This window comes from Mustela erminea, chromosome 1 (genome assembly GCF_009829155.1).
Source record: "Mustela erminea isolate mMusErm1 chromosome 1, mMusErm1.Pri, whole genome shotgun sequence".
NCBI classification, from domain to species: domain Eukaryota; kingdom Metazoa; phylum Chordata; class Mammalia; order Carnivora; family Mustelidae; genus Mustela; species Mustela erminea.
In genome coordinates this window covers 40,023,210-40,047,615 of record NC_045614.1, presented here as the reverse complement: position 1 = coordinate 40,047,615, position 24,406 = coordinate 40,023,210, and the positions used below count along the sequence as shown (strand labels likewise).

Sequence of the window (24,406 nt, the reverse complement as noted above, 5' to 3'; positions counted from 1 at the left end):
CGCCATGTCCCACTTCGAGGTCTGGCATTAAGTGTTGCCACCATGTTTTCTCTCTAGGTTGGGTGAATGTCACAGGAATGTGTTAACTGGGGAGTGGATTTGCTGGGAACAGTGGGTCAGACTATTTGACATTGGAAAGACCGTGTGCTCTATGGTTCTATTTCCCACAATTTTCTGTCTGTAAGAATCTCCTGGAGTATTTGTTGAAATGCAGAATCTAGAGAGGGGCCTGGTAATCTATATTCTTACCAAAACACCGCTCTTCCCCGTATGATGCTCACAGTCAAGCAAGTTTGAAAAACTGTGCCTCATGGCATTCAATACAAGCCCAGATAGAGCGGATTTATTAAATCTAAGCAGAGAAAGGAATCTTAAAGCATTTTTGGATGCCCCATGACCTGCCGCCAGTGGGCAGTGAGTCCTGATGACACGTGCGCAGTGGACCCAGTGACTGGCAGGTGCTCTGACTGGCACCTGGCGACTAACTTCCCAGTGACTAATACCTGACAACCAGCCTGGCCCCTGGGCTCACGGCTGATTGGACACCTGATCAGGCTGACCCAGTCAAAACTTTCCTCCCAAGGATTTTAAATGAAAAATTCTAGACCAGTTGTTGCTGCGCACCTGATCTATCAATTCATCACAAGCTAAGTGATGGAGAAGCACTGGAGAGAAGCCTTATTTTATTTTATTTAAGATTTTTTAATTTATTTATCTGAGAGAGAGCGAGAGAGAGAGCATGAGAAGGGGGGAGGGTCAGAGGGAGAAGCAGACTCCCTGCCGAGCAGGGAGCCCGACTTGGGACTCGATCCCAGGACTCCAGGATCATGACCTGAGCTGCAGGCAGTTGCTTAACCAACTGAGCCACCCACTTGCCCAAGAAGCCTTATTTTAAAAAGACAATGGAGAGGGGCTCCTGGGTGGTGCAGTGTGTTAGAAGACTGACACTTAGGTTTAGGCTTCGGCTCTGATCTCAGGGTTGTGAGATTCAACAGCACGTCAAGCCCGGTACTCAGAAGGGTGTCCTCTTAAGACTCACTCTCGCTGCCCCTTCCCCATCCCTCCCCCAAAGAAATAAGTAAATCTTTTAAGAATAATTTAAAAAGTAAAAAGGCAATGGAGAGAGAGAAGGCAAAGGGGAGACAAAGGAAGGAGACGAGGGCAGAGGTGTGGGGACAGATAAGGTAGAGTGGGTATACAAAAATGGGAGGGGGAGAAAGAGTTCAGTGGCTTATACAGCGGCCTCAAAAGATACCTAGTCACCCAGGACCTCAGAATAGGACTTTATTTGGAAAAAGGGTCTTTGTAGATGTAATTAAGTTAAATATCTAAAGATGAGGTGGCCATGGGTTTAGGGGGACCAGTGTCCTCAGAGATGAAAGGAGAGGGACTTTGACACAGAGACAGGGGTGGGGGTTGTATGTGAAGATGGAGGCAGAGGTAGGAGTGACATGTCCACAGGCCAAGGCGTAGGGAATGACCTCTAGAAGTTACGAGAAAGACAAGGGACTAGTTCTCCTTCAGAATGTCCAGAAGGAACGGACTCTGGACACACCTTGATTTCAGACTTCTAGTTCCAGAACTGTAAGAGAATCACTTTCTGTTGTCTCAAGCCACCAAGTTTGTAGTGTGTGGTTACGGCATCCTGGAGAATCTAGCTCATTCTAGGAGACATGAACTCTTGGCCTGGAAATGGAGAAAGGATGGGGAAAGAGAAGGAAGGAAGGGCAAGGGAAAGGGAAGCAGGGTGAAAGTGGGAACGAAGAAGGAGAGAGCCAGAGCTGTGGGATAGGAGGAGCCAGGGAGCGGATATGCCTGCCCTCTGCAGCCCCTCCCCCTCAGGTTCATGCCCCTTGACCTTGGTTCATCTGAGGACTCCCCTTTAGGTTCCCGAGGACCCTCTGCATCCTGACATGACACTGCCACCATGAGAATTCCTCTCATGCCTCTGGAATACTCCAGAACAAAGGCAGTGGGACATACACTTGAGGGTTTTACAAAAGAACAAGGTCCCTTCTTGCTTTCTGTCTGGAGTGTTATTTTTTTATTTTTTATTTTGAGAGAGAGAGAGCGAGAGGGTGTGCATGTGCAAGCAGGGGCCAGGGAGGGGCTGAGCAGAGGGGGAGGGGGAGAGAGAATCTTAAACAAGCCTCTACGTCCAGTGCAGAGCTTCACTCTGGGCTCCAACTCCCCACCCTGAGATCTGCACTTGAGCTGAAATCAAGAGTCAAACCCTTCACCCACTGAGCCACCCAGGCTCCCCCGGAGTGTTATTTTTTCTTACGGATAGCAGATAACCCTTCTAAAACCCTTCCCACTTGCCAGGCACTGAGTTAAATGCCCTACAGGAATCATCTCAGTGGGTTTTCCCAACCACTCCGTGAGTAGATAGTGCTGTGATCCCACATCAGAGGGAGCAACTGAGGCGGAACAGGGAAGTAATGACTCTGCCCAAGGCCATCAGCAATGGAGGGACATTCCTGGGATTCAAACTCACAGGCTGAGGGTTAACCATGGGATTCTGTAGCTTCTCTCTGTGTGCATACTTTGAATGAGGATAACCAGGAATTCCCAACGTGTTTTCACACTCTTTTGCTAGGTATGGAAACCATAATAGATTGGTATTTCAGTTGGGAGAATGAGCACCTGAGTAGTTCTTACCTGGGCTTCTAGCCCTGGGAGCCCCCGCTGCGTTCCTGGGGTCTGCATGGGGAGGGCTGTGAGGGCCAAGGGAAATGAGTGGGAAGAGGGAGCCTGAAGTTTTTACTTGACTCTGATGTGAAAGTCTGGAACACCAAGCCCAAATATAAGCTCCTTTCTTCACTTGCCCTCTGCTCTTCCCCCAGACTTCGGGGCCCGTACTGTCACCCCAGTCACCCCAGTCTTCCTGCCAGCCCAGAACTCTCCCAGCCTGGCCTCTCCAGGGGCATTACAGTCTCATCTGTGGTTTCCCATCCGGGGGTTTGGAGTGGGGTGGGGGAAGCAGGGACAGGGCCAGAGCCTAGCAGGCAAACCCACCCTCCTGGGTGTGGGACCCTGGAAGAGCTGGCCTTCCCTTTCACTGTCCTCATCTGACAAATCAAGACAACAATGATACCAGCTCAAAAACTGCCCTGGAAACATGCGCCGTTTGTTGTGTGGCAATCCGATTTCAATAGAGATTTTCAGAAGCACAATTGTCCATTGTTTAGGGAGGCATACTCAGGTGGACAGGACATGTTAGGAGAAAGGAAGACATTGGTCTGGACTAGTTTGTCGGTGTGGAAATCGGGGAAGTCTCATGCCTCCTCCTGATACCTAAAGCTTTCAGTGTACTTTCCCTAAAAGGGAAAACAGTAAAAGCTGTCTCCTCTTGGAGCTTTCTAGGATCTGAGTGTTCCCCAGTTGAGCATTTAGTCTTAGATCTTTCTGCCACCGTCCAGCTTTGTTTTCTACTAAATAACACACATAAGCCTGGCTTCAAAAAAAAAATCATGCATGTAAATGGGCACATGCCTGCGTTTACATGTTCCCCCGGCCTGGGTAGTTATTTGCATTTGGACCAGGCTGTTTTCATGACACTGAATCCATTGAATGATGAGAATTTCAGGCATCTTAGCCAATTATAATAAGTGGTAATATTAGGGTCCCTATTTTCCAGTAACCTCCCTGGGTAGGTTGCCCATCTCTCTGCTCCCTCGTGCTTTTGTATGGCACTGCCAGCTGACATTATAATGGTCTATTCAGGTCTGTCTCCCTTGCTGGGTGATGAGGTCCTTGAGGGCAGAAGCTTTGAGCTCTTCTTTCTGTCCCCTGCATGCAAAAAATGTTTGATGAGTGAATGCATGTTTGTGTCTTATTATTGCAACCTACTTTAGAAGCATTTGAAAAAAATCTGCATTTTTTCCCTTATATCCTGGCAACTCTTCCTGACTTCTTAGAACTCCGCAGGCCATCAAGCACATATGCAAGTGAGGCACTGAAATGTGGCTATTCTGAATTGACATGTGAAACACTAGACATCAAGCATGGAATTTCCTTGACTTTCTTTAAAAAAAAAAAAAGAAGTGAAATATCTCATTGTATCAAAAATGTCTCACTAATATCTCACTTATAATTTTATTCTGACTTAGGTTAAAATGATACTTTGGTTATATTTAATAAACAAGTAGTAAAATTCAATTATTTAATGTTTAGTCATTAAGGTGATTAAAGCTTATGTCCTCTTATCTTGTTTAAGGCAGCTACCAGAAAACTTCAAATTATACCATATGGCTTGCATTATATTTCTACTGGACAGCTTTGCCTTAGCTCCTTAATCACATGTGCAAGTTTTCACTTCCCTAGGGAGTAATTCATGTGAGTCTGGAAGCAGAGACTTATTTCCAGGAGCAAAGGAGCACCCAACAGTAGCTTTTCCTCTCTCGGCCTTTGATTCCCTCCAACATGGCCCCTTTTTTTTTTTTTTTCTCTTCCAATTTCTCCAGTGGGGAGAATGCCATCAGCCTGTAAATGCCAGCGGCTCAGTCCTGCTTGAGCCAAAGCATCATTTCTATCAGTGCTGGGTCTGTAGCAGAGGTTCTTTCCAGTCCTGGTTGGTTGAGCAGGTCTTGTTCCTAAGCCTAAAAATCCCTATTCTGGGACAACTTAATAAGTGGGGTCAACAGGCATGAAAAAGTTAGCAGAGGAGGAGAGGGTAGCCTGCCAGGAGAGCGGGCACCCCTGGAGGCGGGGCTCTCAGGGACTGCCAGGAAGCGCGAGGAGGCTTCCAAGGCCATGATTGTGCTGATTTCTTTTTTTTTTTAATTAATTATTTTATTAACATATATTGTATTACTAGCCCCAGGGGTGCAGTTCTGTGAATCGTCAGGCTTACACATTTCGCAGCGAATGTGCTGCTTCCTGATCCACATACCGGTTATGTGGGTGCTGTCACATTATGAAAAGTCTTTTTTTTTTTTTTTTTTAAGATTTAATTTATTTATTTGACAAAGAGATAGCAAGAGCACAAGTAAGCAGAGCGGCAGAGAGAGGGAGAAGTGGGCTCTCCATTGAGCAGGAGCCAGATGAGGGGCTTGATCCCAGGACCGTGGGATCATGACCTGAGTCAAAGGCAGATGCTTAACTGACTGAGCTACCCAAGGGCCCCTGAAAAATCTTTTTCTTTTCTATTTTTTCAAAGATTTTTATTTTTGAGTAATATCGCTATGTAACCTGGGGCTTATCTTAACTCCCCCAAGCCTGAGATCAAGAGTCACGTACTCCACTGACTGAGTCAGCTATGTGCCCCTATGAAAGTAAATATACATCTTCAAACTGTATACATCTATGATTTGTTCCCTTTCCTGTGGATGTATTTCACTAAAAATTTTACATAGTAATGTCAATAGAATGTGAGTGAGAATCTCAAAAAATACAATAAGGAAAGAATTAAAGGCCTTGGAAAATAATTGCATAGGACAGAATATGAAAAATCTTCCACTTTTTTTTTTTTAAAGATTTTATTTATTTACTTGACAGACAGGGATCACAAGTAGGCAGAGACACAGGCAGAGAGGAGGAAGCAGGCCCCCTGCCGAGCAGAGAGCCCGATGCGGGGCTCGATCCCAGGACCCTGAGATCATGACCGTAGCCGAAGGCAGAGGATTAACCCACTGAGCCACCCAGGCGCCCCTCCACTGTTTTAAATAAATCAAACGTGCTAAAATTAGATACAGCATTTGTGACAGATGCTTAAGATGGCCCCATGATCCACCTGTGGCTGTGCCCTTATGGGTCCCTGCCCCTGTGAAGTTGGGCAGAACCAGTAACTCGCTTCTGAACAACAGAACGTATGATGACATGACACAGTCACTGTACACAGATGCAGCTATAGTCTCTGCATCCCTTCCTGGGAGGAAGCAAGCATCCATGCTGGGGGACTTCTGGTGGCAAGGACACATCACGTGGTGTTCTCCAGCAGCTGAGGGTGGCTTCTGATCAACAGTCAGCGAGATTCTGAAATTGTAGTTCTAAAGCATGAGAAACTGACTGCTGCCAGCAACATGAAGGAGGTTGAAAGCAGGTCCTTCCCCTGTTGAGCCTCGAATGAGAATGTAGCTCCAGCTGACTCCTGGACTGCACCAGGTGCGACTCTAAACACAGGGCAGCTGAGCCATGCCAGGATTCCTGACACACCGGAACTAGTAGAAAACAAATGTGTGTTGTTTTAAGCTGCTGAGTTTGTGATAATATTGTTACACAATAATAGAAAACTTACAGCAGTAAGGAAAGCAAAAATATAGCTCAGTGCCTGACCCACACTAGGCTGTTGGCTGAAGCATGTTGAATGAAAGAATTCCAAGATACGGATTTTCAGATCCAGTCTCCCTCTCCATATCTTTCTTTCTGTCTTGCACACACACGCGCACACACACAAACACACAGGAGCCTCAGGCATCCCTTATGGATGGTTTACTGTGTATGGGAAAGATCTATTTGAAAATAACTTTTTAAAAAATGAATGGATATATATGTATTGAAGAAATGTTAGAAAGTACAGATTAGCAAAAAGTACATAAAACCTCCAATTTCTTCAGTGAGCCTGTATTAATTCTGTAATACCCATAAGTAACCATCACCAATATACATAAAGATGGTGTTTTGTGCATTTATAAAAATAATATATGTTCACTGTAACAAAGTTTAGAAAGCATAGAAAAATAAAATGAAGAAATGGAAAGTCACCAGTAATTCCACTCAAAGAGATAATTCCTGTTAACGTGATGACCTTCCGTCTATATACATGCGTGTATTAGTCGCTCAGTCTGCCAGAACAAAATGTCATATCCTGGGGGGCTTAAACAACAGACACTTATTTCTTAGAGTTCTGAAGGCTGGAAGTCCAAGATCATGGTGATTGGGTTCTGGTGAGAGCTCCCTTCCTGGCTTGTAGATGGCTGCTTTCTCCCTGTGTCTTCACGTGGCAGAGAGAGAGAGAGAACATGAGCTTTCTGATGTTTCCTCTTCTTCTTCCTTTTTTTAGAGAGAAAGAGAGGGCAAGGGGAGGGACAGAGGGAGAGGGAAAGAGACAATCCCAAGCAGGCTCCAGGCCAAGCATGGAATCCCACACGGGACTTCATCCCATGATCCCAAGATCATGACCTGAGCCGAAATCAAGAGTTGGGCACCTAACCGACTGAGCCAGGCACCCCTGGTGTTTCTTCTTATGAGGAACTAATCCTGTTGTATTAAGGCCCCACTCTTATGACCTCACTGAACCTTAATTACCTTCCTGCAGACTCAGTCTCCAAATACAGTCCACACTGGGGTTGAGGCTTCAACTTGTGATTTTGGGGAGAGACACAATTCAGTCTATAGCAATGTCTTTTTTATTTAAATTTAATTTTTAGAACACTTTTTAAAAATTAAAAGTTGGACTTTGTTCAGTATTCACTAGGCAGCATATCCTATTTCCTCACATCATTTGATATTCTTCTACAATATTTTTATTGGTTGTATAGCATTCCTCTGTGATAGCTGCAGAAAGGTGGTCTGAACGTACCAGTAGTTGTTTGATGATCCCTATAGGGCTGGATATTTAAATGGTCTCCAGCTCTGCTCCATGATAAGTGATAGAGGAATTAATATGCTTGTAATTTAATATCTTTGTGTATATGCATGATTAATTCCATTATCTTGAAGAATTTATCAAAAAGGAGTCCCCATAACTTTGCCTTTGTTCTTAGCTATGTTACAGCCACAAAGAGAAAGGCAGACATTATTTGGAATTTAGATCTTAGATTTCCCCTGTAGCTTTACAGTCCTCCAGCTGTGGCTCAAGGAAAAAAGGTTATCAGGAAGCCAAGGAGTTACCCAGGAGACAGTGGGTAAGGAGGAGATTCCAGGGGCCCTCAGCACACATGTGCTTTGTGCCCTGAGACTATGTGCGGGGGGACAGTCTTCAGTCCCTTTGGAGAGATGTCAGGGAGGTGGAGTGTCATCTTACGAATTAGAGATGGAACTGGCAAGGGTATGTTAGAGCCTTATACTTGTGTTCTAGATTATAGAAAGAGGCAAGGCTAGAAGAGAATCCATGCCAGCAAACCCATGGCCAGGCTCGCAGGAACTATCAGTGTTGGGTAATATTAAGAAGATGGTTTGTGGGGGCGCCTGGGTGGCTCAGTGGGTTAAGCCGCTGCCTTCGGCTCAGGTCATGATCTCACGGTCCTGGGTCCTGGTCTCTGCTCAGCGGGGATCCTGCTTCTCTCTCTCTCTCTCTCTCTCTGCCTGCCTCTCCATCTACTGTCAAATAAATAAATAAAATCTTAAAAAAAAAAAAAAAAAGATGGTTTTTGGCCAAGATATCAACCTATCCAAATCCTGCTTTGGACTGCCTTTTCTTGGGAAAGATAAAGATGGAGAGAACAAAACTTAAGGAATATACTGTAGAAAGCATTTGTTGGTTTTGCTTTCCCAACATTCACTCTCTTTTCTTCTGATAACAGGCCCCCAATGTTCATTTGGGGACCAGCCCTTGCCAACTCTCTGTTCAGAGGTGGACACAAAACCCAGGCCTGATCAGTCCATCAGCAGATGCAGTCATAGACTTGTGAGCAGGCCTAGTCCATGGAGGTCTGACAGGCCTCCTGCCTGATCTAAGAGAAAAGAAGGGCTCCATTTTTTTCTACTGGTAGAATGTAAGCCTTGAGTTGATGGTGGTGCTTACCACTCAAGAATGAAGGGAAGTAGAGGTAGTGACAAATGGGGAAATACTGAGTCTTGTTGAGAGTGCTGGTGTTCCTGCATGCGGCTGTCCTGGAAGCTTTGGAAGGGAATGTCCCCTCCTCCCTTCCTTTCTCCCCTCCCCTTATGTGCCTCACCTCACAGCTGCCCTTTGTTTTTTACGCCAATTTGAATTGGATTTCTTTTTCACTGGCAACTGAAAGGCTTGTGAATGAAATATCTTCATATTTAACTGGGACTCCCCATCCATCTCAGTGCAGAGCTCTGGGGAGCTATGCTATAGAACATTTTTACCTGAGTTCATGGGGCACCTGTGACACAGCACCAAAACGGCTCATACATGAATTTCCAGTCTTACCCCCACAATGACAGGAGAGAGAGGGAGGGAGAGAACAATTGTCCAAAGGTAGAGTGAGGATGGTTCCCCAGAGGAGAACAAACTTGTGAAGAGGCAGAAATGGCTGGGGTTGTCCTTGCTCTTCTTGCTTAGCCACATGGAAGGGGGAGACAAAGAGAGAACACACCTATGGGTGTGCGACTTTTGGAGCTCAGTCAGTGCTCTGTTATACCTTTGGGGACTGTGGCCCATCAGAGTCTTTGAATTAAACCCAAACCTCCATCTTTGCTCTGTGGGGTGGGGAGAGAGGAGGTCATTAGCTCTACTTAGCCAACAAACTTCATGGGCCAGAGAGCAGTATGGCTGAGAACATGGGCAGTACTAGTGACCTAGCTACCTTGTCATCCCCTCATAAGGGCTGCCTACTCTGAAGGCTCTGTCCTCCTGGCAACCCAACTTCTCAGCCATCCTCCTATTTTTGTCTCACCTCCTAACCACTGGTGCTTCCTTACCCTGACCCTGTGTCCAGAGAGTAGGCTCTAACTTGGACAGTTAGCCACTGCCCAACTTGTCATTCCCTCATATTGGCCAGAATTCTTGCACTGGACCTCCTCATTGGCTGCTGGTCTCCCTTAGGTCTACAGATGGCATTTGGGGCCAGTAGGTCCAATTAGACTGTGGTCAGGGTGGAGGTGGTGGGAGGTGACACATAATGCAATGTATGGCTTCAAATGGGACAGTGTCTGGTTTTGTCCCTCAGAACAGAAAATCCCAAGAAGGTTCTAGAACGTTCCCATCTTTCCTAACCCAGGTAGAAAGAATATAGAGAATGTTATTACGTGTATCTGTATGAGAGCCTGTACGAGCATTCACATGTTCAGAACACTCGACACCAGAGCTTTTCCATTATAAATTTTCATTTCCTTTCCCACACCTACCCCTCTCTTCTTCAAGTCATCTCTGATCATATGAGCTAAGCTGTGTCACTTAGGCTAGGGGTGTTTTCTTTCAGGCTTTGTCTCCCTTCAGCCATCAAATGCAGGACTCTGTCTTGGAAGGTCAGCCACTGGTGAGCACACTTCCTAGGTGGTGCACCTAGTGAAATGTAGTCTGGACACTAGACCCTTCCCCCTGTCCTGGCAGACCCTTGGAAGAGCCCCAGAGTGGCCATTTCACCCAGAATGATGGAAAAGAGCTTGCCTTCTTGAGTGTCACCTTCCCTTAATTTGCAGAGCTGGTTCTCAAAGTATGATCCCCAGAATAGCAGCATCAAGAAAAGCAATTTGTCTGAAAGGCACATTTTCCGTTCCCAGCCCAGACCTTCTAGGTCAGAAGCTGTGGGTGTGAGACCCAGTAATCTGTATTAACAAGCCTTCTAAGGGATTCTAATGATCCGTAGAGTCTGAGAACACATGGTTGAGAGCATTGTGTCACAGGGTTTGAGTTTGTGTGATGGAAGTGTTCCCAGCAGCTGACATTGCCGTAACTACTGTGCATGCTGCTCTGAGGGAAGCCCCTTCTGTATACCATCTAGAGTAGGGGCTCGAACCCTGAGGGAGCATTAGAATCAATGAGAATCTTTTGAAAAATACCGTAGCTCCCCCTTACCTGAGATTTTGCTTTCTGTGGCTTCAGGTACCTCAGAGTCAACTGTGGTCTGCAAGCAGAAGGTTTGTGAGTAACTGACCATCAGAAGGTCAGTGAGTAATTTGAAGCTATGTCACAAAGCCTCCATCATTCACGTCACTGCATCTCCTCACACAGGCACCTCATCATCTCACATCATCACGAGAGGAAGGGTGAGTTTGGTACCATAAGGTACTCCGAGAGAGAGACCACATGCACATAAATATTATTATAGCTTACTGTTATAATTGTTCTATTTTACTAATAGTTGTTAATGTGTAAATTAGGCACAGTGAGACAGTAAACTCTGCCATAGGTTTGTATGTACAGGGAAACCATAGTAGATATGGGGCTTGGTACTGTCTGTGGTTTTGGACATCCCCTGGGGTGTTGGAACATAACTCAAAGGATAACGGGAGCTACTGTTCTTATGCTCTGGCTGACTGCAGATGAACAGAAGCAGATTGCTGGTGGAGATCTAGCCAGTGTGTCCTCTTTAAACTCCTAGGTGCTTCTGATTCACAGAGATGGTTGAGAAGCACACCTGTGGCCCCTCTCTGACCCCTTGCAGCTGTGCCACTTTGGGAACATTCCAATGGCCACCTCCCTGACCTTGATTTCTGAGTCTTTAGAAAAAGAGTGATGATTCCTAGCCTCTTGCCCTCCAAGATTGTCGTGTGTAATAAATAAAATAACAGATGTGAAATCTTGTAACTGCTCTTAAAATTATAAACAATATGAGCTGGAAGGCCCAGTTCAAGAATAGTGAGAGACCCAGAATTTCTTTCAGGAGCATGGGGCAGGTGCAGTGTCAGAGGGGAACTCCCCTCCCCTAACCTCCTGAGGCTCTGACTTTCCATTTAGATTTACTTCTCCATCTTTGCCTATCACACATGCTCTGTCCTAGCCCAGTTCTCCTCTAGTCAAACTTGCACCAATTCAGGCTCAAGGGCGTGGGTATGACAGACTCTCCTGAAGGTCAGGACCACGTCAAAGGCCTATAGCAAACCATAGCAAACACCTTTCAATTGCTAGTAAGTCTTTATATCATTCTCACTTCCAGGGGCTAGTTGCTGTTCTTCTTCTCTATTTGTGCCCCAATAGTCTCCCCTCTCCTCCCTGCCTCCCCAGATTCACCTTGCAGTCTGCCTATCCCCCCACCCCAGTGTTCTTTGGCTCTTCAAAGTCTCCTCTCTACCCCATCCCTGTCTGGTCTGGCAGGATAGCTTTCTACAGCCTAAACATCTCATCAAGGAGTTTTGCTAAATTCCTTGAGAACAAATTCTGTCCCAGTTTTTCTCCTCCCCCTCCTCTTTCTCCCTTCCCCTTCCTCCGCCTCCCTTCTGTCCTCCCTCTCCCCTTATGCCTCCCCTCCTCTTCTTCCTCCTCCTCTTTCCTCCCCCCAGTTCTCCTTCTTCCTCCTCTTTCTTTTCCCCTCCCCTTCCTCCCCCCTTCTGCTTCTTGTTCTTCTTCTTCCCCTCCTCCTCCTCGCCACCGTCTAAGTGGGATCTCTTAAGAGCACCAGCTTTGGTGGTCGCTGCTTGGAGTTCATAGCCAAGATTTGACCTTGCAGGGGTTATGTCACTGCTCGCTACTCCAAGCATGGTCCACAAGCCAACACTATCAGCATCAACTGGGAGCTTGTTACAAGGTGCACACTCTCAGGCCAGCACATAAGGGTGTGCATTTTAACAAGATGCCCCCCGCCAGGTGAATCATTTGCACATTAAAAGTCTTAGAAGCCCCATTCTAATTTCTTGGGGCCCTCGGTTTCCTCATTTGTAAAATGGAAATCGTGCTGGGTTGGGGGTTGGGAAAATTGCATGAGACGATGCATAGGAACATAAAGTATGGTGTTTGGGAGAGCCTTGGATAACAGGTAGCGAATACTTTTAGCTCTTGAGCTGTAGCAATGCTATGCCTGCATTAGAGATAGTTTTCGTAGCCTATATACAACCTGTCAGGATGCCAGGAACCTCGGTGTACCGTAATTGTTTTGTGCTGGGGCCAGGCGTGGGAGGTGAGGGCAAAGCAAGGTCTGAGGTTTCAGGACTTTGGAGTGAGGAAAGTGAGAGATCAGCCTGGACACTCACCAGAAGACAAAGGTGGGGAGTTTTGGCTCTGCTGATTTGCATCTGCGCATTCAGGTGTGCTGGGCGAGATGCATAGCCGTGGGGTCCATGCATGGTGTCTTCTTGGCGGGACGTGTTTACGCATGGCACATAATTGAAAATATCATTTACATGATAAATGGGTAGGGAGAGGGGCGCCTGGGTGGCTCAGAGGGTTAGGCCTCTGCCTCGGGCTCAGGTCACGATCTCAGGGTCCTGGGATCAAGCCCCGCATCAGAGAGCCTGCTTCTCCCTCTCTCTGCATACTTGTGATTTCTGTCAAATAAATAAGTAAAATCTTTAAAAAAAAAAAAAAATGGGTAGGGAGTACATAGTGTGGTTTTATTTCTAGCAAGTTCTAGAACAAACTAAACTAGGGTGAGAGAAATCAAAATATTGGTAGCTTATTGAAGGGTAGGGAAAAGGGTTTGAGGCACATTTCTAGAGAACTTTCGAGGGAGTTAGATCCTTATTGGGGTAAAAGTGACCTTTGTCACAGTTCATTGAAGTGTGCACTGCAATGAATCAGCCAAACTTTACTTCATTTTAATTTCTTTAAAACAAAAACTGGGACTAGAAGGGAGAGACCACAGATACCCCCTCCCATTTTTTTCCATCTAGAATTAACCTGACCTCTGATAACAAAGGCCCTCTGTCCTAAGCCCAACCTCAGCTAATATGGACAAGGCCCAGGGCCAGTGTGGACCGCAGTGAAGGTGAAAGTCCTTGGTAAGACTTCCCCCAAGGACTTGGGCCAGATTTTCAGCAGCACAGGACTCTGTCTCATGCATCTCAGTGGAAAGGAGCATGAGAGGTCTCTGAATGTCCCATGCCATGCAGCCTATGACTTCTCTTTGTCCCCAGATTATTTGTTTGTTTGTGTGGGTTTTTAAAAAGATTTTATTTATGTATTTATGTATTTATTTGAGAGAGAGCGTGCAAGAGTGAGCACAACAGGGGGAATGGCTGAGGGAGGAGCAGAGGGAGAGGGACCAGCAGACTCCATGCTGAGATGCTGATTTGGGGCTCAATCCTAGGATCTTGAGGTCATGACCCGAGCCAAAGGCAGAAGCTTACTGATGGAGCCAACCAGGCCCCCCTGTTCTTTTTTTTTCTTTTTAAATAAACTCTGTGTTCAAACTCAGGACCCAAAGATCAAGAGCCACATACTCTACCAGCTGAGCCAGACAGCACCCTTGCTTGTCGCTAAACTCTTACGGCATAGCCCACACAGACTTGATTCTGGGAAATTTGCTCTTCTCAGTGTCCCTGTGGATTGTGAACATTTGGCAAGGTACCACTTTGCACCTCTGAGAATAATCCTTCACATTTTTCATCTCTGGGCTCCTGGTCTTCGCCCTTCCCTCCGTAAACTTGGCTTCAAGTGATTACTGCCAGGCTGAGCTGTGTTCCAATGGACACCTTCTTCAGTAGCCAAGCCTTGGCCTCGAAAGGGGCACTGAATTCCCTGCCATCCCTCACCTCACTCTGTGTCCTGGGCCGGCTCCCAGCACCCTGGGGACCACACTTGAACGGAACACAGGCCTTTCTTCACCATGGAGTCTCACCCAATAAGGAGAAAGTTTTCTCCTTAATGCTTCATTTCCTGTCTTGGGATTAACTTCTTCCTGGGAGAATCAGAAGGAGGATGTCTATTCCTTTGAAATTGAACTTGCACCTTCAGTGGTGGAAAACCTCAGAGGGTGGCTCAGAGGGTGATTCAGAATGCACACACACGGACACACACACAAGCATGCACACACACTTGAGCACAGAAATAGGAAATGACTTCTACTTAATGGCTGATGACAGAGTCACTACCAGAACGCAGGTCTCCCGACTCCTGGACAATTCTAGTTCCTTTGATTGGGGCTGAAATCCAGCCTCCACCAGGGAACTTACTCTGCTTGCAACTCCACTGCACGAGCCTGGCAAGCCACTTAATGTCTCGGCAGCTCAGCTTCTTGACAGTAATTGGGGATGATAATAGTTACCTACTTCACAGGGATATTCAGGAGCTCAATTAGTAAAAGCTTCTAAAGTGCTTGAGTCCCATTATTACTTGTAATGGAGTATGTCTGCCAGGGTTGGCCGGGCTGTTGGCTCTTGGTGGGAAATGCTCTTTCCAAGGAAGAACCATAAAGATACGAGCTCTAGGGACCTGGACAAATAAGAGTAGAGCCCAGTGCTCCTTGATGTTTCCAAACCCTCCTTGTCATTTGATTATTAAGAAGAGCTGTTGGTGTGGAGTGCTCAGCAGAGGAATTTCTGTCTCCCAAAGTGATCCTTGAGTTTATAGCCATGGACAAACCCATCATCAAATTGATTGCATTGCACTGCATCAATTCACAAGCGTCAAACTGGGACAAGAAGGTGATGGGGGAAGACCTGCTTCAGGTTCTTGGAAGTAACATTGTGTTTAGAGGTGTCCAAGTAAAATTTGTTCCCAGTGGTGTAGATGGCCATCTATATTCGTTAAGATACAGGGGAAGCTGCCAAACAAAGGGTTCCCAAGGCTTACACAAGCTCTAAGTAATCTCTCTCTCATGTTACAGTGCAGAGGTAGCAATCAGGGCTGGCAGGATGGCTTCATTCTCAACACACGGCTTCTGCTTATGACTCCATTTCTCACCTCCCAACCAGTGGGAAGGGGGAAGGGACCAAGAGCACTCAGCCATTTTTTTTCTAAAGATTAAGATTCCAAATTGGTATCAGCATTGCACTTTCTGGCCCACTGGCTAGAACTTAGTCTAATGGACACACCAAATTGAGAGGAAGGGGGAAATGTAGTCTTTACCTGGGCAGTCTTTACACTGAAAGGACAGGATGGATGGGGGTGAGAGGGACAATGAGTAGTCTGCCGCACCATCCTTAAGAGAGTCGGGGAGACTGCAAATAGATAATTGAAGAGTGCCAGACGATCCAAAACCCCAGTTTGGGAATAATCACAGTAGTAGGTCTGGAATGTGCTTATAATTTACTGAATAAGAATCAAGAAGAAAGGTCAGGCTTCCTGAAAGAAAATGCAAAGATAGAAACAAAGGGTGCCAGGGTGGTTCAGTGGGTTAAGCATCTGACTCTTGCTCTCAGATCTTGATCTCAGCTCAAGTCTTGATCTCAGGGTCAAGCCCCATGTTGGGCTCCCCACTGGACATAGAACCTACTTAAAAAAAAAAAAAAAAATAGAAACTAGTCCTATGCCACCGAGGTCTTTTAACCTCTCTGAAAGATGCCTAGAAAACAGTGCTCACCTGTGCCCGGAGTTCGACTTGTGCAAGAAGCCTCCTTCCAGCTGGGGGTTGAAACTTGCAGCTCTTGATCCTGAATCATTGTTAGAAGGGGAAGAGGAAGGGCATTAGGAATGCTCATTGAAAAAGGGGTTTCTCTACATTTTGTTAGAGGAGGAAGAGAAGTCAGGGAGGAGGAGGGAGAGAAGAGAAGGTACAGAAGGGTGGGCAGGGAGGTGGAGGAGGTGGAAACACGTCCTCCCCCCCTGCACTTCAAAACCCCTCTAGGCTGCCCTGCAAATTTCTGGAATAATGTAATTTGCATGTGACTTGAATGACAATGTGGCTTGTGAATTAGAACACCTGGAGAGAGACCACCCCAGCAGATAGTGAGGCTTTGTAAGGAGGTTGCCATTTGAGGGGAACTTGCTGCTAAGATTTCTAATGTAACAGCCCTCTGATGTGTTCAGAGACTGCTTTTCTCTCCAAACATTTGTGCCTAAGCCCCTCCACTTGCCAAATAAGAACAGAAAAATGTCTTCCTGGAGAATTTATTTTAAAAGATTATAGGATGGAGCTGGGGAAAACAGAGACCAAATCAGAGAGATAAACTTTTTATTAGGAAAAACTTAACACATATATAATAAATCCAGCTACAGCAGTCACCAACTGCTGGCCAGTCTTGTTTGCATCCCCGCCCCCCAACTTCCTGTCTTCCTCCTGGATTATTTTGAGTAAATCCCAGCATTGAGTCATTTTTATCTGTGTATTTCAGTATGTGTCTCTAAAAGATAAGAACTCTTCTATAATATAACCATGGTACATAGTTACAATAATAACAATAATAATTCCTTAATATAACCAAATATCATTGTTTAACTCTCTCCACGTCTCCCCGCCCCCCACTTCCAGGTGTGGGTGCTCTCGACTGATTTATTTACATCAGGATCCAAACAAGTTCTAATTGTTGCATTTGGTTGCTACGTCAGATGTCTCTTAAATTTATTTTAATCTGCAGGTTCCCACATCATCTATTTTATTCCCCTTTACACAGTGAAGTTTCCCAGCGTCTGGATTCTCTGGTGTCACTGAACGCATTCCTCATCCTCTACATTTCCTGGTGATTGGCTACTAGATGCTGAGGCTTGGTCTTGGGGTCTCACGCAGGTTAGATTTGACGTGGTCAAGGTGTGTGTTCCTACAGCAAAGGCTGGTGCCTGGTGTTCTTTCTGTGCTCTTAGCAGACACTGATGATCATTTGCCCCATCCATTCTTTCAGTAGGGATTTGGAAAAATGGGGTATTCTAATTCTTTCATTATTCTTAATTATTTACGAGCCGGTATTGGTTCTACAGACAGCTCTTTGTGGTTACCCTGAGGGACAATTCATACAGGAAAGACAGGGTAAAGACTTGACTCTTCCCCTTTACCTACCAGTTTTCAAAATAATAAATTCTTTCCCTGTCATCTTCCGAGAAGACAGAGAGGAGTTTTTCTGTTTGTTTGTTTTCATTTTGTTCTTTATGAGCTTGTAATTTACAAATGCAGTGTGATTCAGTCCTTTGTGGTTAATTCTTATTAATCCTCAAATGGTCCCCTTGTTGGCCCTTGGGATCTTCTCTGAGTTGATTCCTGAATCCTTTTGGCAGGACCCCATTAGTCTTTGATAGCTTCCTTGTTTTCTGATATGAGTAGATGGTCAAGCTTATCTTAAATATTTCTTTCTCTAGACCTGAAATCAGTCATTTCTCTAAAGAGCTTGGTTTCTCTTAGTGCTAAGTGATATTTAGAGAGTAGAATCTGTATAATTCAGATGAGATGGGGCGCCTTCAGGGTGGTAGGGGCGTAGACAAGTCTGGGTAATTCAAACAGTTTTTAGGACAATGTTTTTATTTAATTTGAAAATAAAGTATAAGCATTGTAAACACAACTTTAATTCAGGGACTAAATGAAAATTTTGAACAAGGATGCCCTAGAATATCACTGTTCAATAGAACTCTCTGTAGTGATGGACATATCTGACATCTGAGCTATCCAATATGGTGGCCACTAGGGGCATGTGATTATTGAGAGTTTGTAATGCAGCTAGTGCAACTGAGGAACTGATTTTTAACTTTAAACTAATTTAATTTTAAACTTAAATAGTCACACGTGGCTAGTTAATACCTTATCAGACAGTGCTAGAAACCTAGAATCCCCGTGATTAAATTTCACAATTGGGTTTTTTTAAGCACCATCCCTGTGCAAAATAGAAAACAGAGTATTATGCTGTCAGTCCTGCAAGAATCTTCTAGTATATTCTAGTAAAGGAAATAGATAAATCTCCTAATAATTTCAGTATAACCCAAATGGTAATTGCTAGCCAAGTTACAATGCAATGAGAATTCTGAAAAGGGAAATGTATGTTAATAATCTGATTGGGATGGTCAGAAATGGATTCATGGAGAAGATTACATCAAAACATCCTTTTTTTTTTTTTTTTTTAAATGAACCATGACCTTTGTCACTTTATTTTTACTTTACATTTTTAATTTTTTTTTGAGTTTTTAAAAAAATGGACTTTATTTATTTGGGGGACAGGTAACTGAGAGGAAAATTATAGACTTCTCATATACCTACTGCCCTAACACATGCACAGCCTCTCCTTTTATCAACATCCCTCATTTGTCATAATCGGTGAACCTACACTAAGACATTGTAATCACCCAAAGGCCATTATTTACTTAGGGTTCATTCTTGATGTTCATTTTGTGGTTTTAGACAAATATATAAGGACATGTATCCATCACTCTAGTATTACACAGGTATTTTCACTGCCCTGGAAGTTCTCTGTGCCATGCATATCGATCTCTGACCCCTACCGCTGACACTGACTTTAACTATCTCCATAGTTCATTTTTCCCAGAATGGCATATAGTTAAAAATCATACAGTATATAGCTTCTTGAGGTTGGCTTTTTTCACTTAGTAATATGGATGGAAGATTATTCCATGTTTTTCATTGCTTATTGGCTCATTTCTTTTTAGTGCTGAATAGTGTTCCAGTATCAGGATGTACCAGAGGTTATTTATCTCTTAACCTCCTCATGGACATCTTGTTTGGTCCCAAGTTTTGTCTTTTATGAACTGCATTGTAAAAGCTCCTCTAAACATCCGTAGGTAAGTTTGTGTATGGACATAGTTTTCATTTTATATGAGCAAATAAGAAGTATGACAGGTTGTACAATGAAATTTATATTTAGTTTTGAAAAAATTACTGAACTGCCAAAGATGCTTTTAAAACTACAGTACTGGTAGTAGTAGTAGTAATGATACTACTACTACCTTTCATTTGTTGAGTATGTTCTCTAGACCAATAACTTGATATTTAAGAACTTACTTAATTTATCCTAATAACCCTATAATGTAGATTTTTAAAAACAAATTTACTTATTTATTTCAGAGAGGCAGGGTGTGCATGAGCAGGGGGAGGGGCAAAAGGAGAGGGTGGGAAGCAGACTCCCTTTTGAGGGCAGAGCCAGGAGCAGGGCTTATTTGCCTTACTGGGAGATCATGTCCATTGCTAAAACCAAGAGTCAGATGCTCAACCTACTGAGACACCCAGGTACCCCTAATGTAGATGTTTTTAGCCCCCCACCCCCTTTACAGAGGAGCAAATGGAAGCTTTAAGGGACTTACGACTTGCTCAGGGTTTTCCCCAAACTCCCAAGTCTGTCTCACTCCAAAGTCCTTGTCCTTCACAGCTGTGTCTAACTCTCAGAGCCCAAACATTGCACAAAAACTTTTAAAATGTGCTGAATTTTCTTTGCTTCTTGGAGCCCTCCTGAATTAAAGGTAACTTTCCTTCTCCTCTGAAAGCCTGCTTGCAAAGAAGCAGGATGACCTTCTTCCGAGAGTGAAGGGGAAGACCAAGGTGACACGGAGGGAAAGCCCACTGTAACTAGCAGAGCTGACAGCTCTCAGGGGCCCAGGTGAGGCTGTGCACCCACTGAACACCATTGTCTAGCCCCTCAGCACTTCTCTCCCAGCCTCACTGTTTCTCTCTCCCCGCAGCTGGCTTGATGCTGGGGTCTCTAGTTCCTTTCTAAAGTTTGTACCCAGTTTCTACTTCTCTGCCCAACCTTGTGAGTGGGCCTTGGTGATGCTGTCTGTATGTCTCCCAGTGCTTCTTCTGGACACTGTCCTTTCCCATCTCCCTTCCTGCCAGCTTTGCCCCAACCCTGGGCCTCACAAAGGCTTCCTGGGGCCTGGTTTCAGTGGAAAGCCTCAGGCTTGTTTCTTCATCTGTAAAATGAGGATATTAATGGTACTTGCTCATAGATTTCATTTTCAATTGCCTTTTTTTTTTTTCAATTTCCTTTTTTTTTTTAAATCAATCTCTCAGCCCATCATGGGGCTTGAACTCATGACTCTGAGATCAAGAGTTGCATGCTCTACCAACTGAGTCAGCGAGAGGCCCTATCATACAGCTTTCTTGATAGGTGGACATGAGTGAACACTTGTAAAATTCTTAGCACAGCACTTGGCATGTAGTAGCCATTCAATAAATATTTGCCATTAATAATAATGGTTACCCAAACAATGATAGATAGCCCTTGGTTTGGGAGAAAGCTGGAACAAGTAACTTTGTTAATTGCATTCATGTAATTTGGTTACTTGAGTGCTAAGAGCTCTGAAATAACTGATTGGAGTTGCGGGGGGGGCGTTGCCTGGGTGGCTCAGTGGGTTAAAGCCTTGCCTTCAGCTCAGGTCATGATCCCAGTGTCCTGGGATCGAGCCCCGCATCAGGCTCTCCGCTCGCGCAGGGAGCCTGCTTCTCCTCCTCTCTCTGCCTGCCTCTCTGCCTACTTGTGATCTCTGTCTGCCAAATAAATAAATAAAATCTTAAAAAAAAAAAAAAAGAAGAAGAAGAAGAAGAAGAAGAAGAATAAAAAAGAAATAACTGATGGGCCACCGGGTTCAAGATCATGGTCTTCGTTTTACCTGTTAGGTGGCCTTAGGCAGTTACTTAATTTTCTGGAGCCTCAGTGTCCTCATGTGTAGGCTGGTAATCATAATGTGCTGCTGCCTTCTGGCATTTACGCTGCCATTCCCTCTGCTTGGGTGTTCTGCCAGAGCTCTGCGTGTCTCACTCCCTCGCCTCATTCAGGTTGCTCCTCAAACACCACCTCCTCAGAAGGCCTCCCTTGACACTGTCACTGAGCCTGACTCTGAGTCCTTTATAGAGCTTATTATGACCTCCCTTATCATACAGGTACCATGGGTTATCTTCCTCACCTCCTCCCAGAAATCCAAGCTCAGAGACGTAGGAGTACATCCATCTTGCTCCCCACTGGCGTTCCTGCTCCAAAAATGGCACCTAGGACATAGTTCACTTGCAAGGAACCTTGTTGAGAGAGAAAATTGTGTCAGGTCTTTTCAAAGGATAGAGACCTAGAGCCATAAGTATTTTCAGCTAGCTTCCGGCCATCTGGAGAACGGTGTGAGAGGTGTGCAGATTGAATTCAGCGAGGTGACATACCTAACATGAATTCAGCGAGGTGACATACCTAACATTTTTAGTTTTGCTGAGAGAGCTAGCTTGTTAGAACCATACCTTTCTGTTGGTTTGGGATGGGCTTTAAGGAACCCTGCCAGGGCCAGAGGAAGACAAGGCCAACTGTGATAGGACTGCTCTCACCTTTTCAGAGCGCTAGCCAACCCCGTGATGTTCTCCTCTCTCTTCAGCTTCTTCCTACACCTGAGGACTTGGAGAGGGCTCTCTACTCCTTTCCTTCTTGTAAAGGATTTATAAAAATTGTCTAGAGCTGGCCTGAACTGTAAAACCTACCACCTCTCCCAGGGAGTTTGCTTTTATTTTATTTTTAAGAATTTTTTAGAGAAAGAGAGGATGCACAAGCAGGGGGAGAGGCAGAAGGAGAGAGAGACAAAATCTCCAGCAGACTCCCCGCTGAGTGCAGGGCCTGATGTGGGGTTCAATCTCACAACCCTGAGATTATGACGTGAGCCAAAACCAAGAGTCAGACGCTCAACTGACTGAGTCACCCAGGTTCCTCAGCGAGTTTGCTTTTAAAGCTAATCCCTGGTATAGAATCTCATGACCTGTAGTCTTATCTATTGTTAACTATCATCTATGAGTGTTTTAATCATTAGTCAATCATGCCAATAACTCTCCAAAATTAAACATATGCCCCCAACTTCAACAACGGGGACACTGAGGCTCTCCAGGCTTTGTAGCTTGCCGAGGACTGTACACTTGGCAATGACTTCAAAGCTGGGCTCCTTCCTTCGACCCTCCTTGCTTCTGCAAGCTGGGCAGTGGAAGCTAGGCTTAGAGGGGAGAGGGCTGAGAGCAAACACACAGTCCTCTTTGGCTGCTCTTGCTCACAGTAAGGGGATATGTTTCCAAAGGGCTGCTGGCAAATAATTCCGAGGGTTTGGCTAGCCTGAAGTAACCGATCTATTTAGAGGTTTGAAGACCAAGCAGCAGAGGCTAAATAAGGTAAAGTGTCTGTCAAGAGTGGAGGCCCAGGGAAGAGAACAGAATATTAAAAATCTCATGGTTCATGTCATGTTTGTCTTTACCCGAGGCTCTTTTTAAAGTATGCTGCAAATAGAAGTCATTGCTGTCCTCACCTTAGAATACAGAAGTTGTGATACAAGGCCAGATGAAACAGACACACTCTAAATGTCAGCACAAATATAGATTTAAATATAAATCCAAATTTAAATATAAACATAAATATACAGCATATACATATTTTTGGTTTCTGTTCTTCAACTAAACAACTTTGGAAAAAGTAGGTTGATTATATGTAATTTTGGGAAAAACGAAGAATGCTCAGTCAAAATTCCATGTTCAGATTATAGGTATAGGGATTCAGGGATTTCTCCTATGGAATGTTGAATTTTTAGTAATCATAGTAGCTGTCACTTACGTAGCACCTGTATGTGTTAGGACCTGGGCTGGCCCCTTCCAGATGATTAAGTGTCTACACTTAGTCATCACAATCCTATTCTCCATGTTTTCATATACTGATGAACAGGTAGAGGTTCAGAGAGATTAAGCAACTCACCCAAGGTCACACAGCTGGTAAGCAGCAGAGCCAGGATTTGAGCTAAGACTAAAGAGTGTTAGATGCACAAGGGTGGGAAAGCTGTGTTTGCCCATGTATTATCTGATGCGCAAAATGGAGCTAGTCATCGCAAGAGCTCAGTGAACACTGAAATGAAAAATGAATGAGTGAATGAACGAATGGCTCTAACTTCTGTATTCTCAGCAACACTGCTAAACTTCCTTCTTGCTTTGCTGTGCACCTGCCAGGATCTCGCTCCCTGCATCTGAGTGACAGAAGGCGTCAGGATTTAGTCCTTTCTGCCTCTGAGGTAGAAAGAGTCAGTCGAAGGTGTATTCTCACCTCCTTTTTTTTTTTTTAAGGGTTTATTTATTCATTTGACAGAGATCACAGGTAGGCAGAGAGGCAGGCAGAGAGAGAGAGGAGGAAGCAGGCTCCCCACTGAGCAGAGAGCCTGATGCAGGGCTCTATCCTAGGACCCTGGGACCATGACCTGAGCCAAAGGCAGAGGCTTTAACCCACTGAGCCACCCAGGCGCCCTGTGTTCTCGCCTTCTTTTGTCGATCTTTGGTGGGACGCAGCAGAGGGCCGTGAAGGAAGAGTTCGGCTGCATGTTTGTGTATCCGTGTAGACTGAGCAGGGTGGCAAGTGTGGCTAGAAGGGCAAGTCCACCCTGGGTGTGTCTGCCAGCGTGTTCTCACACGTGTTGCCGTCATTGCTCTCGTGGAAAGAATGGAGGGCTCTGGTCCCACAGTGTCTGCTAACCTCAAGGGAGGGAAAGAGGAAATGACAGGCAGCTTCCACAGCCAGAAAGAAAAGCAGAAATTCAGCAAGAAACAGAAGTTCTCTGGCAGTGCCTTGTTTTAGTTCCTCAAACTTGAACTGAAAGTCAGTGGGGTGTCCTAAAAATCTCACGGCACTGGAGATCAGGAGATCAGGGTCTACATCCTGCTTTGTCATTGACTTGGATAAGTCATTTTTCTGCTTTGGGATTTTATTTTCCTTATCTCTAAAATAAACAAGTTAGACTAAAACCCTCCCTTCAGGCATTTAGAATCATGGGGGTGTGTGTGGAGGGGGTGTGTGGTCTATCTGGTGGCCATAATGATTAATGAGTAGCACTGATGTGTGTGTTGTCGGGGGTGAGGGGAGATGCTAAATGTATTCAGTGCTTAAGACCACACAATGAGAAACTGTCCCACTTAGAATCTGGAATGATAATTAAGAACCGCTTCATTGCTAAAATACTGTGATGCTATTCTAGCTACACTGATTTGAATCATCCAAGTCACATGATGAAAAGAAATGAGATTCTGTATAAAGGAAA

General features: G+C 44.9%; 1 long non-coding RNA gene across 1 annotated transcript in view; it reads left to right on the top strand.

Moving 5' to 3' along the window:
• LOC116579526 overlaps positions 1-24,406 on the top strand; it is an 86,099-nt gene that overhangs the window by 49,329 nt on the left and 12,364 nt on the right. The window contains exon 4 of the long non-coding RNA XR_004281311.1: positions 10,676-10,839. This is a non-coding gene — a long non-coding RNA (uncharacterized LOC116579526). The remainder of the gene's footprint in view (positions 1-10,675; positions 10,840-24,406) is intronic.